Source organism: Seriola aureovittata, chromosome 16, assembly GCF_021018895.1.
Source record: "Seriola aureovittata isolate HTS-2021-v1 ecotype China chromosome 16, ASM2101889v1, whole genome shotgun sequence".
In the NCBI taxonomy this organism is placed as follows: Eukaryota; Metazoa; Chordata; class Actinopteri; order Carangiformes; family Carangidae; genus Seriola; species Seriola aureovittata.
Window position 1 is genome coordinate 21,860,340 of NC_079379.1, and position 15,083 is coordinate 21,875,422.

The following is a 15,083-nucleotide window of genomic DNA, read 5'->3' on the forward strand; positions in this document are numbered from 1 at the left end:
CTTGGATCAGCTGTAATTTAGCTGTCGCATAAAAACTGCTCCAGCATGTTCAAACTCTGCACTAACAATTACTTACAGCAACATGACAAATGCCACCATTTTAACTTAATATAAACACTATTTTTCACATTCATCAAGTGATTATTATTTTCACATTCTTCCTACTCTGTATATAAACACCTTCAAGTGCCCAGTCCGCACAGTCGACTGCACACGGCAGCTTCATTATATATTGCCTTCGGCCCCAGAAATGAACCAAGACTCCTGTGAATACTACCTGGCCGCAGGTTTTCTGTGTGTCAGTTGGTCACTTTGATTAACCTCAAACTCATGTGAGAATTACACCATGTAAAAACAATGTCAACTGAAATACGCAAAGTTTGAAAAGTAGATTTTGACACCGAGCTCCTGTACAAGAAATGGTCTGAAGATACAGGACGCACAAATATTTTTGATAATGATTCCTTAAATTTCTTGAAAGAATTGTGACTGTGATGCAGCTATTTTACAGTTGCTAGCATCTTTCTAAGGCCGTTCTTAAGTAGAATTTAGCTTAGAGCTAATGCTAAAGTCAGCATGCTAACACACTGTACGCAGAATAACAAGGGTAGCATGTTGAGGTTTAGCCAGTGTAAGGGTTACTTTGTTCACTATATTAACTGATCATGCTAACATTTGCTAATTAGCAGTAAAGACAAAGTCCAGCTGAGGTTGATGTTAATGACATTAGACAAATATTGGCAACGTGAGAAGTCATTACAATTTATCTTCACGAGTGTTTCTACCAGATTCATGGCAATCCATGCAAAATAGCTCTCAAGAAATATCCCTGAAAGCCTCAAATTTCAACCCGCAGGTGGCACTAAATCAAATGTCATTACGATTCATGCTCTGGGAACCATGAACGTCTGTCCTTTTTGTAATAAATGTATTCAACAGAAAGGTGAAAATGTTGACGTCATGGTTGCACTAGTGGAAAAGTTGAGGGATCGCTTAAGTCAGTAGACTTCATCCTCTTGGGACCGTGACTGCTGTACAAAATTTCATGGCAATCCATCAGCAGACAAAAATTAATATATATATATATATATATATATATATATGTTAAATGATTGAAATATTTCAGTCTGGATGAAAGTGGTGGACTGACAGATGACAACAGTTGTTTCTATCCCTAAGGCCACGCTGCTAACAAGGAAAAAAAATAAACTTGTCAGAACTCTCTACAAACTATAACAGGGTGAGACTCTTATTAAATATCAGCTGACGTGTACACTGGTAATGGCATATTTCCAATAAGCGACATATTAGTGATATATAAGACTAAGGTACACTGTGAGAGTTTATTGGTGCAATGACGCAGATGTTGACATCTTACAGACAGCTTTCTGTTGCTATTGTGCAGCTACTGCTATAGTCGCAGGATAATACTGTGATTTTCTTTTGCAGAGTAATTTGTGGTTGAGACATCCGTAGCCGAAGTCTTGGGTGTGGGGTGTATTTATTTTGCCTCCTGCATCCTGTCCTTTAGATAAATGTAGAGCACAGAGTGGGAGGCCGTCTTTGTTTTGATTCGTCACTCTTTGCTGTGCCTGCAGGGGGTGCTCTTTTACATAAATCTTACATAATCTACCTTTGAGCTGAAAAGGGGAATTTCTGGGGATTTCTCTCAGCAACAAAATATCAGCTCGAGGTGCAGGCCTTATCCTCGGGAGGTAGACAGTTTTAATATTAAGCAGGAAATGTTTTTTTTTTTTCCATTTTCTGTCAGCAATCTCTGTTTGGCATGCCGCACCTTCCTGGAGCTCATATACTCTGAGTCAACGTATCCCTCACTGTAAATAAGTAGGGTGCTTTTTAGGGCGCTTCAAAGGTTTTTTTTGGGGGGGGGGCTGTGAAGGTTTCAACAGGAACCCTCTGAGGCTGCTCTGCAGGTGTTTGAAGAATAGTTTGCCTTTCTGCTTACCTTTCCACTCACATTAACTTTTAATACAGCTCCACAAGGCATCGGGAATACTTTTAAAATATATAGTCTACACTTTATTTGTATGGGATTTCAGTCCCATGCAGCCTCAGTGATGTACGCTGCTGTATGACAGTCTCACATAAAACTTGTACCTCCTCTGTGTGTTGGGCTCTTGTCAGGGATCCTGTCCGTCTAAAATATTAAGCAGACTGATGCATATTGTGATCTCATACTATGAATCAGCCTGGAAAGGTGAGAAACTGGATTCAGCAGATAAAACACTGGGTTAATTTCAGTTTATAGCGCAGTAGCTTCATTTTATGCTTTCCACTGACAACACTTCAAGCCACTCTGATGTGAAGCCATGCACGTCCCATACCACTGATCAATAAGTAGTCATGGGCAACAGGAAGCCTTTGATCATGTTGTAGTAGTTGTGATCATGCCTCATGTGTGTGAAAATTGAGGATCAAAACAGCAACAAACAGTGTGTGTGTGTGTGTGTGTGTGTGTGTGTGTGTGTGTGTGTGTGGTGTGTGTGTGTGTGTGTGTGTGTGTGTGTGTGTTTGTGTGTGTGTGTGTGTGTGTTGTGTCTGGCGGCGACCGCGGGTATTTGAGGGATTGTGATGGATGTAAACACTGTTCATTAGTTTAGCACAGTCTGTATTAATGAGAAAATGGAGAAGCAATTTATATTTTGGTGCTTAGATGAATCAATTTGCATCAGTTCCTTTTTCAGTTTCTCTACATTGAGCTTTCTCTGAAATCAAAGATGAAGAGGTTGAGTCTCGATTAATGTCTCTCGCTCTCGCCTCTTCAACATCCGACCTCCCTGTGTTGATTAGACTGATTAGCAGCACCACTTGATATGTCTGTTTTTAATTGCGCTTTAATGAATTTTAAAAAGAACGTGTGCTTATGAAACACAGCATCTTAAACATGGCAGACAGTACGATTTCATTAATCTTGCCCATTAGATCGGTGATATTCTCTATTTTTCTTTCTATGAAAATACCAAAACACACAATGTATTTATGCTGCCAATAAGTGTGGATACGTAAGTCTGTGTATCCACAGCCTGATATAATACCTCATCAGGGAGTCACACCTCTGCACTGTGACACGTTTATCCATTGCAATAAACATGTGCACAGTGGTATATTTTATATCAGCCCCTCACATATGTAGTATATATGTCTAACTGCTAAAAAAAAAGAAAAAAGATTAATGTCCTCACAAGGAACCAATGGATTTGGGGCTGAGTGCCTATTAAGAGACAGAGTAACACATTGTTGGTTTTGGACTTTTCATGGGAATTGTTGACAATAACAAAAATGTACAACATTTAACATAGAAAGCAAGTAAAAAGAAAACAGAAGACTGTGGGCAAAAAAAAAAAAAAGAAGCAGGACAGACAAAGACAGGAAGGTTTGTTCTGCAGTGAAGTTCAGATCTATTTGTTCCACAGCAGTCTCAGTCAAGGCTATACTGCTGCAATAATATTCAAACAAGCTCACCATAGCTTATAAAAACCCTGTGGCCAAACAAAAAGGTCAGTGTTCTGCAAAAACCTGAACATTCATTTGTTTGCCATCGGTCTGTCAAACAGTTTTAAAGTTGTTGCTTTCTACAAAAGCTGCGCACGGCACCTGCAGTGTCGTTAAGGTTATGGAAAGATTGTGGTTATATCAAAAAAAAAGCGATAGCCATGGTGTAATTAGGGTTAGTCAATTAAAACATACCTACAGTTACTAAAAAACCTCCCCACCTTCGCTTTTCATTACAGTACATCAAGGACATGCTGCTTCCTGCATTGGCACTGAGTGTTTCCATTGGACGTATAAATGGTGAGGTGTGGCACTGCCCAGTATGGACGGGATTCAAAGGGATACTGGGCTGAGTTCATAATGTGGGAACTGCTCAAACTGCAAGTTTCTAACTTGCTAGAAACTCATCTGTCCAACAGCCAGCGTGTTGTTCGTTCAGGCAATAATCCATAGTGTCTCGCCAGCGTTATGCAACCATTTATAGTTTCTTGTTTTTTAAAGAATCCTCCGAACTAAATGACAAAACAGATTATTGCCTTTTAAAATTCTCCATACTAGTGTCCTCTGATCTCTTAAAAGCATTAGAGGGGCAACACCATCTGTCGATACCTTTCTGATCTGGTTAAGGTTTAGGTCAAGATCAAACTCAGGTGGTTAAAAGAGAACAATGTCGACTATTGGTAGGAGACAAGAAACACAGTCTTCCTTCCTTCCAAACTCTGCTTTAACCCATCCATCCACCTAGTTCACACTGCCACAAGAAGTCCTTGTCGGGATAAATACAGCAGGTTGTTTCACAAAAGATTCAAAACTCAAGGTCCTCTTACTTCCTTTTTTTCTGGTATTTATAAGCAATAGGTGTTTGGTGGGTTGTAAGGGAGATGGATGTGTTTACATGTGAGCTCAGTAGCTGTTATGATTTCATGCATGAGTTGGGACTGCTTCGTAACGTTACTAGTTTCAAGGTCAAAAATGAAAGGAATTGACCAACGCTGTGGTTTCTCTGGTGCTGGCGGCCTTGTTTTCGATTTATTGTTGTTGTGGTTACCATAGTGATCAAAAGGATATGATCAAATGTGGGGATTTTAAGATTTAAAGGAGGAAAAACCTGATTGTACTGACAGATAAGCACATGTGGATAACAGGCTTTTATTTTATATATATATATATATATATATATATATATATATATATATGCATATGTAAGATTTTGAGAGATGCTCTCTGCGTATGCCGCAATAAAAAACACAAATGGCATTCGTTCCATTCATTCAGCAACAAACATCCTCTGCATGTCGATGATTCAGGCCTGATTCCATCAATGACAATATATTAATTGCCACAGTTATTACTATAAATCACGAAACAGCGACTCAGCCCTCAGGTCATGTTTAAACGTGAAAGCATCTTTCATGAGGGGGAAGTGAGAACATCAGCGCCGCGTGGTCAAGAAAAGCCTGAGTGACTGCTGATTTTCATTTTGCTTACTTTCATCACATTCACTGGTGGATAACTACAAAATATTAAGTCAGAGCCTTTTGATGGACTCAGGAGGCAACGAGAGGAATAAAATAAGTTAAATTCAAATTTGTAGATAGCAGTGTGAAATCGTCAGGGGCGGATACAGAAGATCACTAGCCACTGGAGATAAGGAAAAACTCAATAATGGTGGTATTATCCTTTAAGCTGATTACTAGTCCCTATGAGATGACTTGGCCTAATCAGACAAAGAGGCTGCGTGTGTTTACTTGCATGATGAGAAAATTATATTTGATTTATTATTTACTGGATCCAACAGTGTAAAGTAACTTTTTTTCTTTTCTTTTCATGGACTCAGGTCATTTGATTAGCTGGAGGTGAAGATCTGTCTGTTTCATTTCCGCTGCTCTGTGTTCTTCTCCACAGCTCGGCTTTGATAGTAACATCTGTGACACGAGCTTCACAGGCGAATTTAGCTGTTTGATCAATGAAAATGAAAACTACACAGTTTGAAAGCCACACAGGCGCTAGTTTGTGCTTCCATTTGTAAGAAATGAGATGAAGTCTGACACGCTGTGAAACTCAGTGGGTGAGTCCAGCACAACAGTGAATCAAAAGGTGCAGAAAAAAGCCACCAGCTGCAAATTCACCCGCTCCCTCGGTGGATACGAGTTTTAAAGCAAAAACCGGATTTCCAGCAGCAGGCTACTGTTTACATGTTGACATTTTGTATCTCAGGAAACGAGGGAACTTTTAAAATCATGCCTCAAACTGATTTTGCCGTCACTATAATTATATATAATTAGCTATTATTATTATTATTCTATACACGATCCAGTAATAGTTTAGATCACAGCTTTGTCATTTTGTTATAGCTACTGTATAGAGGGAAAAATAAAAATTCTGCCTGCTACCAGAAAAACTGTAAAAATAAGAAGGAGGGAGGCGACTACTAATAGATAGAGACTACATTATATTAATGTGAAAAGGTGCAATAACATTCATCCACATCTGATTTTGATTCTCAGGATTGGCCTTCATTGATCAGAGCGAACATGCTAATACTAACTGAGGCAAGGTAATAGTCATTAATCATTAAAAGTGTAATATATGGGATCTTTAAACAGGGTGGCATTACCTGTTGGTTCTCTCTAGCCCTGAGGTGAATAAAGATCCCATAATACACCAAAAATACACTGTAATTTGCTGTCTGTAATATTAAGCATTACCAGCGGTGCTAAATACTAAAATAAAAAAAGTAAAACCATGACTTCACAGATGTTAGGCTGAGATTAAAAGAAGGAAATTAAGATTTCTAAGTCCGTTAACACAGCCTGAAACACAATGGAAACTGTAATCACATACAGTGACAGGATCTCGCCAAGATCAGGAGGTTCCTCTGAGATGAATGACTGTGCATAGAGAAGCTCATCAGTGAAGCAAAGAGGCCAAAAGCAATATTAACAACAGTGCTTATTCTGCGCGCTGCAGTCTTCTCATTTTGTGGGTAGAACCGTTCATTTGCATCTTTGCAAGGTTTCTGGGCTGCGTGGTCAGGTGGCAAGACAGACACCATTGCCTCCTAAAAATAACATCCAGTTCATCTTAATTATGCAAGAGGATGCACTCAGTGTCTCAAAATGATGAGGAGAGGCGTGTTAGGGTCGCCCAAAACAAGTTTTAACTTCTTGGTTTTAATTCCCGAAAGATTTGATGGTGAAGACGACGTTGCCCTTCACCTAAAAAAACATCCAGGCCAATGTTAAGCACTGAATAATATATTATTCAATTTGTATTCTATTCTGTGTCTTTGTGTTGTGTTTTTCTTCCATTTATTTTTTAAATCTTATTTTGTACGTCAGTATCTTTTTGTGTCATTTTTTAAAATGCAAAATCAAACCATTTGATAACTTAAAAAGTAAAAAGTCCACTTCTAAGTGCAGAAAAAATATTGTGAATAGCTCACATTAATTAAGACATCACAACAGTGGCTTTATTGTATAACAGTTACTTATTAATATTGAGTGAAATAGTGACGTTGTAAAGTTGTGATATATATTTATTGACAACAGCTGCACAGCTGGAGAGTAATTCTCTTAACGACTTCCGTTAAGTCACATCTGAAAACGTTTTTATAGCAGTTAATGATACTGCTGACATCTCTGCAGAGCAGCTGCTCGAGCTAACGTTAATATTAACATCACAGGGTGACAAGACAGACTGCTTCACAGCTCTGGATCATGGGGGGGGGGGGTCTGCATTTAAATATAAAGGAGATAAATTTGAACAGATATGATGTGTTTATGATATGATACTTGAGCATTTTGGGGAAGTACACTCATTCTTGCCAAGAGTTAGTTAACAGAATCCCAGCACCTTAAAACTCACTGACTGACACGTCCAAAAACTGAAGTGTAAAAACAAAACATTGTGGTCGTCTGCCAACTCACGTAATTAGCGCTAATTAACTGCAGCTGAGTGAATGTTCAGGGGACAGTTGTTGGTGGTGAAATCAGCAGCCGCCGTTTAAAACTTGCAAAGTTGCTAAGACATTGTTAGCTTGTTAATTATGTCAGTCCTGATTAAAATTGTGGCTTTTGTGATTTGAAAATTGCACATTGGATGTAAATACAATTAATTATTCTTCCATGAGGCTTCTGTTGGTTTGACGTCGTCTTTTAAACACAATGAAAAACGAAGAAACAGTGAACAAGGACACACAATGCCACAGACGCCAATAACCCTACACAGTTCAGCAGTGTTGCAAGGAGAAGCTGAGTGAAAGACCCTCGTTCGATGTGTCATCCGTGGACATTTCAGTGCCTCCAAGGACCCCGAGGACACGGTGATGGAAAAGCAGTGGGTGAACAAACCCACTGAATGATAACATGCAGAGCTATTCTAAAAAAAAAAGCATGCATTCGGAAATGATTGGGGCGTAAGTACACTTCAGTCAGCGGTAACAATCTATAACTGCAGCTTAAATGACACTGGCGTGCGTCTTTAAGTGCACTGCTGCTGCATCATGCTACAAGGCTGGACGGGGGGTCTGGTCAGGGTAGAGGGGAAGATAAATGGCTCCATATATAGTTTTTGGTGGAAAAATCTGCTGCCCTCTGGAACAAAAACACAATGCTCAAGTCAAAGAAGAACTCCATCTTTCAACTTGATAGCAAACCAGAGCGCAAAGCCAAATCAACCACCAGCTGAGAAAAAAGAAAGATCTTTATCCCGGATTTTTGAACAAAGTGTGGATTGATCCAACGAGGAGTCTGCATAGAGAAATCTCTTTCAGTCTGAAGGAAGCAATTCCTCGATTCAGATGGTAGAAACTTATCCAGAAAGGTCACGGGTGTTATCAAAGCTGAAAGTGCAGGGTGTTCATCATTGTATAACCAAAGAGTTTTCATTTCCAGTTTTTAATACATCGTCAGAAATTAGCTGCTTCTCATTTTTACCTTTTGCTCGTTATGTCACCACATCCAAATGAAAAGGGAAAAATCAACTTTGCTTTAATAGGTTTTCATTTCAGCCTTCAAGGCAATAAAAACTAGAAAATTAGACAGAGTCTGTAGACTTCTGATATCCGTGGTCATATCCACACAGAAGCCAGCCAGATGCACTTCCAATACTGATTACAGAATTACTGAAGACAGTAATTATTCATAACCATTATAGAAGCCAACTAGCATGTGTGTTGTGCTCTGATGAAGACCTACAACAGTTCTGACGGGTTTCAAGGACTGTCTGTAGAAGTTTTGGCAGCGTATAGCCAGCTAGACTGCAGACAGAAACATTGTTCAGCCAATTAAAAGTCACTCGGTTAACAGGCAGTTCTGAGTAGTTTGGAGCAATGATTCATTCTCAGTGTTATTAGGAATTATCTGAAGACCATTCCCTCAAGGGAACGTGTATATACAGGATGTGTGCGGAGGAGGAACAGTTAAAGCATTTTGGGAACCGAGAAAAAAATCAATATCAAACTAATGTCCGTGCATTAAAGCAGCTATAATCAATATTTTCATTTTAACAATGGACCGTGCGACTACTTATAAATGAAAGCTGTGAAGAATCCGCAGAGAATTATTACCCAGCTCTGCATTTTCCTTCAGCTCTGCAGAACATTATAGTGTCTGTCAACTCATTGTTTTGGTTTTTCAGCTGAAAAACTTCAGTGTTTTAGTTCACGCTCCTCTGCTGTCATCAGAGCTATTTCATTAAATCGAAATGTCTAAACTTTTGCTTGCATTTCCCTCCCAAAACTACAGAAAAAAATGTGCCGTTGAAACCTGCATTCGCCCATAGCCTACAGCACTTGTAAAAAATTTTTTTTTTTTTTTTTAACATAGCATAAAAGCCTCATTTTCACCCCACCAGTCCTGGTTGTATTAAAATAAGCAGCTCATTATCAGGCTAAATCTCAAATTTGGCTTGTCTCAGGTATTCTAAGTGCCCCGGCAGTTAAGCAAAGAGGAGTATTTACATTTCTCCTGCTCATTATTCCTGAAATGACCTCCAGAGCAAAATTAAGCCTCACTCAGTAACTCTGTGGGTCCAGTCAAGGAGAAGTCCTTTTCACAGACCAGAGCTGCTGTTTTCCATAGTATGTTTAATTAATGAACTGTTATTAACGACGGTAGCAGTGGAGCATTAGGGGAAGTAATGATTCTACTGTCAGTAATTATAGCAGTGATAGGCCTGTTTATTATGATTAGTCTGTATAAGCCAGTGATATACTATTTTTGTTATACTTTTCGGCTTCTCTATCACTCTCTATAATTTTTTAATTGACGTTTGCAACTTTGTTAACACTTAATATTGTTGCTTCCACAGACTCGCTGATAAAACACATGCTGTATAATGTAGAAATGCTTATTTTCTCCTGGGTAATGTACTATGCATGTGTGTATTCAGACAGATAACAAATCAAAGCAAACGCCTAGGCTTGAGGCTTGTGTTTTACTTTCATTTCATTCACCACGTTATTTACAGAATCTTAAGAAGGTCATAGGGGTCCTTTACAAGGTTCTAGTAGTTTATGATGGGAAGGTTCAGGTACTTAAGGTTGCTCTAGGGGTGGTTACTGAAGAGGTTCTACGAATGTTTTTTTTTGCAGGATTTAGTGGTCACTAAGAAGGTTCTTGTGGACCTTAAGGAGGTCTTTTAAGTGGTTGCTGTGGTAAGTGAGGAGGTTCTAGAGTTCCTCTAGGAGTCTTTATTGGGTCTTTTTGGAGGTTCCAACGGTCACTTAGAAGGTTCTACATGTCGTTTTGGAAGTTTTAATGATCGATGACAAGGTTCTAGTGGTCCTTTAGAAGGTTAAGGGGGGAGTCAGGAGGTTGTAATTGTCCATTGTAGAGGTTCTACAGGTCCCCTAGGTATTTCTAGGGGTCTTTTTTGAAGGTTTCACTTTAAGGGGTCCTAGTAGTCCTAGTAGTGGGCATTTAAGAGGTTCTGGTAGTCAAGCAGGGGGTTCTACAGGTCCTTTAGGAACTTATAGGGATCATTGAGATGACAGAGATGGTTCTAGTGGTCATTGAGGAGGTTCTATGAGTAGTTAAGCTGTTTTTACTAGTCATGAGAAGGTTGTCGAGAACCTTCAGAAGGTTCAGCTTCAGGTTCCTTTAGGGGATTGTAGGAGTCCTCTAGGTGGTTAAATCCTTATGGGAGATTTTGCAGTGATGCATTAAACAGCGTTCCCCAGCACCGTCAGCAAAACACCCAACGAGGGACTTTTGTAAGAACGCTGTTCATCCCTCCAGTCACGTTTAATACGAATCTATGTCGAGGAGAACTGAAGATGGTCTGGAGGCTCGTAGGGGAACATCACATTACTAACACACACTTTTCCTTGAATTTATTCTCAGCCTGTATGTACCTATATGTATATGGTACTGTATATACCATTGTGGGTTGAAATAAGAAAACACATGCCGCTAATCCTCTGGGCCTGAACACAACAGTTCCTGGAGAGATAAATGGCAACAACAAATCCACACAGATCTAGATCATCCTCTGCTCTACAACGTTAACACATTCTGCCTTAGGCTGCGAACACAACACAGTTACAACACACTTTAAAGCGCCACTCTCTGCTCTACCCATCAACCTTCTATCACATTGTCTTACTTTTGTCTGTGCATTTCGAATTCCCATTGTGATTAGAGAACAATGGGACGGCACATTTGAGACTTTGTGTGAACTTTAAATGCAGGAGCAGCGAGACAAAACAAACCTATTGACTTTGTGGAATGAGAAGACAAAGCTCTTCTGTCCTCATGAGCACAGTGATGCAAGGCACATTTTATGTGAGGTTTGTTTGTTTAGGAAAAAACATTATGATTCCCATGGTCTTGGGTCAAGATTTGTGAGGGTCATGGGTGAGTTTTCTCCCACAGTGGAGACACAGTACGACTCTCAATCACGCACATGTAGAAGAATCTCTCGCTATTCAGATTACCCCGTGAGTTTCTGGTGTGAGTTTCCAATTCATTGTGAAAAGCAGCTGCACTATCTCTTGATTAAATCACTGCCTTTTCTCCACAGTTTTCAGCTCAGCACTGAATAAAAGACATAATGTGCATTCACTTTTAGGGGGGAAAATCTTTTCCTTCAATCGATTTCAACATCCATCCAGCGTCATGAATGTCAAATAGACTTAATCACGTGATTGACCCACTATCCTTAATTTACCCTGTATACACAAATAATGAAACAAACACTTAGCACCTTTCCAACGCCATGCTATTGTTCACATTCACAAACCTGCACAGGCTCTTCGGAGGGTTGATGTGCTGCCACCCCACATCCCCACATCAGCATCGGAAATTTAAAACAAAAGAGGTGTGATGTATGCGACAACATGTGCATCAAAAGATTACACTAATTTCTCTGAACCCCCTTTTTTTTCCATGCCGGCTTCAAAAGGATTGTATTGCTACGTAGCATGAAATAACCTTTTCACTGCTGTCATTTTTTATTTTTTGCTGCACCGCCATTTTAGAAAAAGTTGGCCAGCATGTCGCACACATTCTTCAGTGTCTTTTCTTCTCCTTTCCTGCCTCTTTCTCTCTTCTTCTCTCGCTCTTCTTTTAAGAGGCCATAGCCACATAATGCCAAGGCCGACGGTTTTGCTGGGAGCACCTGGTGAGTTAAAGGCTAGGCCAGGTGGTACACAGCTTTGACTGCCAATTAGAGCGGTGACCATGTGAGAGCTGCCCGAGATAATTTCTAATTAACAATGGACCTCTGAGGCATAACAATTAGCCTTCCCTTCAAATAAACCCACAGAAAGGATGCATGTCAGGCCCACTGACAGGATCTTTTTTTTTTTTCCTTTTCAGCTGCTAAATAAAACCCTGCTGAAGACAGACGCATCAACTAAGAAAAAACATGCAGGAAGTGACGACAATACTGGGCAAAGCCTTGCAGAATGAGGACATACATGTTGTATAGCGGAGTCTATTCTAGTAAAGAATGAAGGCAGCTTTCCTGACAAGGTCGTAGATGCTGCAGTCCTGTCAACATGACCGAAAGGAGAATAAAGGGTACAGAAGATGCTTTACATTGATGATGACACTGAAGGAGTGACACACCCTCTCAGCCTAAACGACTGCACCAGAAAAACTATTAGGACAGCGCGGGGACAATTTGTTTTCACAACAAAAATGATGAAAGTCAAGGACACCGCCTGTGTCCATCAAAATGGACCAAAAGAAGAAGAAAAAAAATAAAAACCTCCGAAGGACATTGTGATATGGAGATATATGGATGTGCAGCTAGAGAGAAACATCTGCTGCACAGTACAGTATGGTTTTACATAATGCATCCATCCCTGTTGAAATGCACCAGCTGTGGATTCCCTTCCTCTGCTCCTCCAAAGGAACATGCCAATAAGCATTATCAAACACGTAGTTAAAGATAAAAGCCACGCAGCAATTTGACAAGCCTAATTGCAGGAGTGATGTGTAGTCTCGACGTTCCTGATTGCACTGGGGAAAGATTACGACAGCAATCACAGGATGGCTTTCTTTGTTGCGGAGGCGGTCGTGTTTAAGTTGTCATTCTATAATCATCTGCAATAACCTCCCAAGTGGAGAAAATACAGTAAGATGTTGTTTTGGAAATGCTCAGATGCAAAAAAAAACCAAAACAAAACGCCATATATTCTCTGCGTCTGCCCACGGTTGAAGAAGTCTGCTTAAGCTTAAAGAAAAAAATAAAAAGGAGAAAATGGTGCTGAGGTGTTCCTTGGAAAATAGCCAGAACTGTTAAGTGGAAACAGAGGGCAAATCAAAAAACCAGGAGAAGTCCAAGGGGAATACAGTGAGGGAAGAAGACAGAGCGTGTGACCAACCCGAGAGGCCTGAACAAAAGACACTTACTATTAGTGAAATATACTTGTACACGCTGCAGAGACATGCAGACCACCACCACCACCACCCGAGGGACCGGACAGTTCTGCTGTTTGCTGCTGCAGCCTTGGTCGCAGAGCCTGTTGTAAAGCTGTATACTTAAAGGGTCTGATTGGGTCTGTGGTGAGCCACGGGGATTCCTCTGTCTGGAGTCTGAATGCCAGAGCTGAATAACTGATTACTCTAAAGCCTGCACTGACTTAACTCAGCCTCCGTGCCGCGGAAAGCTAAAGACCAGAGGAAATACCTCGCAAGGAAAGACCTTAAAAAAAAACTGGAAGCCGGATCGTTAAGAGGAAACTCGCACAAACTTTGAATGAGATGTTAGCGGCCCTCGTGGAGCGGCTATACGTTTCTGTTGAGCGCGGCGTGCTTTGAAGTGGAAACAAACAGCACAACTGCGACTGCAATTTCATCAGACTTTTCCTTGCAGCATGTCTTCATCTGGTTGGCAGCTGGTGAGAGTTGCCATGTTTCACAGTGAATCACTGCTGCTTCCATTCTCCATTGTTAAAGGGAGCCCACAAAGGACTTCCATCCGGAGGAACCGCGCAGATCTTTTAAATGACAAAGTATGTACAGATGAGAAAGCCCCCGCTGAAGACAGATTGAAGCGCACATTATCAGGACGATCCATATTTCTCTGAAAATAGCTCCTCCATGCTATGTGGTGTAACAAATGGCAATTGCTTATGGCAACTACAATTTCCAAATGTAATTGGGTTCCTTAATAATGGATGCCACCAAAGCACCCCCATCTCCATCTCTGCCACCCTCCTCTCTAAATGCTGCAGCGCAGTCCCCCAAGGTCACGCCATCCAATCTGATCGGAGGCGTGATGAGGAACTGACTGAGCTAATGTATTCTACTTGCTTATTATTTATAATGGCGAGGGGAGGTTTCAGTGGGAAATTGACCAGCGTCGCTGTAGACACCTTCATTAGTAAATGAGGTGACATCTCATACAAAACACACAGCAGAGGGGATCATTACAAAACTCATAACCCATAAACCTGGTGTTCACTCACACTGGGATATTCAGGCGACAATGAAACGCAGATTGATTAATGTTTACAGCAAATTAAAAGGATTTCTGTCAGAGGAAATTGTTGTTTTTACTTAATGAGGCTGCTTCCAGGACACAAGACATTTTACTGTAACGTGTCCAGCACAGACATCTCTCTGCTGTACATTCAACAGTTGCTCAGGCTTGGTCCACATGCTGCACATAGTGGACGGTATATGGTCCTTTTGAAGTCTGAAAGCTGAGCAGTGCATGAGTTTGCCAGCAGCCCCCCAACCAAAGAATCTAAAGCCGAGAAATCAAAACCAGACCTCAAAATGGAAGAAGTTGCTCTTGAAAACATAAAAGAAACTGAAGAGAAATGGACTCAAACATGCGCATATTAAGACCTTATGAATGGTATAGGTAGGGATTGTAAAATAAATCATAAGCAATGATATCTGCAGGAATCTGCATGTGTGATTTTTAACATCAAGAACAAAGGCAACAATAAAAGCATGCAGCTGCTTTCTATTAGTGTTGATGGTTGTGTGGATTTTTGCAGAAGAAAGTTACAGTGCAACACTTTAAGACTTTAATCCTGCATGTGTTTAAAGGACTGAGATTAAAAGCTATTATTAGAATATAAGGTTATCGCTACAGGGTTAAAAAAA

General features: G+C 40.4%; 1 protein-coding gene across 1 annotated transcript in view; it reads right to left on the reverse strand.

Moving 5' to 3' along the window:
• LOC130183882 (CMP-N-acetylneuraminate-beta-galactosamide-alpha-2,3-sialyltransferase 1-like) overlaps positions 1 to 15,083 on the reverse strand; it is a 58,850-nt gene that overhangs the window by 43,501 nt on the left and 266 nt on the right. The window lies entirely within an intron of this gene.